The sequence below is a fragment of the Tupaia chinensis genome, unplaced genomic scaffold, assembly GCF_000334495.1.
Source record: "Tupaia chinensis unplaced genomic scaffold, TupChi_1.0 Scaffold138725_1, whole genome shotgun sequence".
Lineage (NCBI taxonomy): Eukaryota > Metazoa > Chordata > Mammalia > Scandentia > Tupaiidae > Tupaia > Tupaia belangeri.
Window position 1 is genome coordinate 209,374 of NW_006198617.1, and position 3,313 is coordinate 212,686.

Below are 3,313 nucleotides of genomic sequence, written 5' to 3' on the forward strand. Positions count from 1 at the left end.
CAAAAAAAAAAAAAAAAAAAAAAAAGGAAGTAAATAAATAAAGTTAAATAAAATAATTTTTAAAAAAAGATTCAGGAGTCTGAGGATCAAAAACAGAAATTTTGTGGGACCAGCAGTTAGTGTAATGGCTATGTTGCTGAACTGCCATGTAGTCAACCTCAGTTCGAGTCCTGGACCTGGTGACTTAAACTCACACCGGGCACATGTGCGTGCATGCCCAAGATCCTGAGAGGAGAATGGAGGAGAGGGGATTGCGGCATGGCCATCCCCCTGGAGGGTGATTTCTCATTTCTCACTTTCTATCTCTCTGTCTCTCCCTGTCTTTCTGGCAAGCGCACGTGCCCTATAGCAAAAACCTCTCAAAAAAAAATTTTTTTGCAAGCATGAATTTTAGAGATTTTTAGATTATAACAGGTACAGTATTTTTAATTTTCTTTTTCTTACTGATATGATGGTTTTATTTATTCTGTGTTGTCATTACTAATAAGCCATTTGTCATTACTAAGAAGCCATTTTGTGTGTTGTGTTCTTTTCAGGTGACAACACAACACCCCAGAGTGCATTGCCTACTCCTCACCTGGTCTCACCTGAGGAAGTTTCACTCCAGGAACAATTGGCACAGGGAGCCTCAGGGAATGTTCCATTGCTACAAGCGAAGGACCTGGTTAGGCTGTATGAGGGAGAGCCGAGACTAGGGATAGATCACTCAAGGATAAAACTCCTTGGAAAAAAGAGCCTTGAACATGATGAGTTGGGGATGGATGATGGTAAGTATTCAAGGATTGTACACGTGGAAGTTTCCCCAGGAAATGCTTTCTATGAATGTGACTCACATGGAGCAGTTACAGATTCTTTAATTTGTGAAGGAAAAAGTCTCTATAAATGGGAGGGATGCGGGAAAGTATTCGGTAAGAATCACCTCCTTGCCAGACATGAACAGATTCATACCCAGGCGAAGCCATATGAATGCACAGAGTGTGGGAAAACCTTTAGCAAGAGCACACACCTCCTTCAGCATCACATAATCCACACTGGAGAGAAACCTTATGAGTGCATGGAATGTGGGAAGACCTTCAACCGCAGATCACACCTTACACGACACCAACGGATTCACACTGGAGAGAAACCTTATAAGTGCAGCAAATGTGGAAAGGCCTTCACCCACCGCTCCACTTTTGTGTTGCATAACAGGAGCCACACTGGAGAAAAACCTTTTGTGTGCAAAGAATGTGGCAAAGCTTTCCGTGATAGGCCAGTTTTCATTCAACACTACGTTATCCATACTGGAGAGAAGCCCTATGAGCGCATCGAATGTGGGAAAGCCTTCAACCGTAGGTCGTACCTGATATGGCACCAACAGATTCACACTGGAGTAAAACCCTTTGAGTGTAATGAATGTGGGAAAGCCTTTTGTGAGAGTGCAGACCTCATTCAACACTATATTATCCACACTGGGGAGAAGCCCTATAAGTGCATGGAGTGTGGGAAGGTTTTCAACCGCAGATCTCACCTCAAGCAGCACCAGCGAATTCACACCAGGGAGAAACCTTATATGTGCAATGAATGCGGAAAGACCTTCACCCATTACTCCACTTTTGTCTTGCATAAAAGAGCTCACACAGGAGAAAAACCCTATGAATGCAAAGAATGTGGGAAAACCTTTAGTGATAGGGCAGACTTCATTCAACATTATAGCATCCACACTGGAGAGAAGCCCTATGAGTGCATGGAGTGTGGGAAGGCCTTCAACCGCAGATCACACCTCATGAGGCATCAGCAGATTGACACTGGGGAGAAGCCCTATGAATGCATTGAGTGTGGGAAAACCTTTTGCCGGAGTGCCAACCTCATTCGACACTCCATCATCCACACTGGAGAGAAACCTTTTGAGTGCAGTGTCTGTGGAAAGGCCTTTAATCGCAGCTCATCTCTCAGTCATCATCAAAGGATTCATATTGGAGGAAATTCCATCAGTGGAACAGATGTGGGGACACCTTTTTCAGATGGGCAAATTTCAGTAAACATGCAAGAACTTATATTAGAGAAAGACTTTTTTAATGTGGCCACTAAGAAAAATCTTTGGTCAAAGGACACATTGTAGTCATCATGTGGCCATTCATAGCAAAGAGAAACTCCATAAAATTGTCATGTGTATGAGAAAACCTGTTGCCGATCATTTGTCATCTAAAGAATTATGTTAAAAATGGACACAACCTGGGACCAGCAGTTAGCGTAATGGCTGTGTCACTGAACTCCCATGTAGTCAGCCATGGTTTGAGTCCCAGACCCGGTGGCTTGTATTCGCGTTGAGTGCATGTGTGTGCGTGCCCAAGATCCTGAGAGAAGAATGGAGGAGAAGGGATTGCAGCGTGGCCATCCCCCCTAGGGGGTGATTTCTTACTTTTCTCACTTTCTGTCTCTCTGTCTCTCTCTGGCGAGCACATACACCCTATACCAACGACCTCTCAAAAAAATTTTTTTGACACAACCGAGACTGGCAGTTGGCGTAATGGCTATATCGCTGGGCTTTCATGTAGTAGACCATGGTTTGAGTCCTGGACCCGGTGGCTTAAACTCACACCGGGCACGTGTGCATGCGTGCCTATGATCCCAAGAGGAGAGTGGAGAAGGGATTGTGGTGTGGCCATCCCCCCTGGGGGGGGTGATTTCTCGCTTTCTGTCTCTCTGTCTCTCTGTCTGGTGAGCACACGTGCCCTATAGCAAAAACCTCTAAAAAAAAGTTATTTAATTTTATTTATTCATTTATTTGTTTTCATTTGACCAAAGAAAGATACACAGAAAGAAAGAAAGAAAGAAAGTTACCAGGTCTGGCACTCGAACTATGGTCAGCCATGTGGGAGTGTCCAAACACACTGGTCCCTGTATTTTGTTTTAAAAAATATTACCAATGACTTGCAAAGAGGGGTCTTTGATTTATGCTCCTACAGCAATACATGTGAGAACCTTGTGGCAACGATGACTAAGAATAATAATAGTTTGTATATACTTAGCACTATTTACCAGGTTCTGTAGGCTTAGCCATTTTCATGTCACTTCACATGAGGTAGGTTGTAGTATTTTCTCATTTTACTTACTGGACTTTTCTCTCTTATTTGCTTATGACTTTTTTTTTAAGAGATTTTTGCTATAGGGTTCATGTGCTCAACAGAGAGAGACAGAAAGCAAAAAACAAGCCCCCAGAACAGGATCAGTATTTGGCATAATGGCTATGTCGCTGGACTCCCATGTAGTCGACCATGGTTTGAGTCCCTGACCTGGTGGCTTAAAACTCACACCAGGTGCGTGTGCATGC

The 3,313-nt window shown here is 43.5% G+C and overlaps 1 pseudogene; it reads left to right on the plus strand.

Annotated features, from left to right (window-relative positions):
* LOC102478697 (zinc finger protein 543 pseudogene) overlaps nucleotides 1-2,127 on the plus strand; it is a 7,125-nt pseudogene extending 4,998 nt beyond the window's left edge.
* The last annotated feature ends 1,186 nt before the right edge of the window (nucleotides 2,128-3,313 follow it).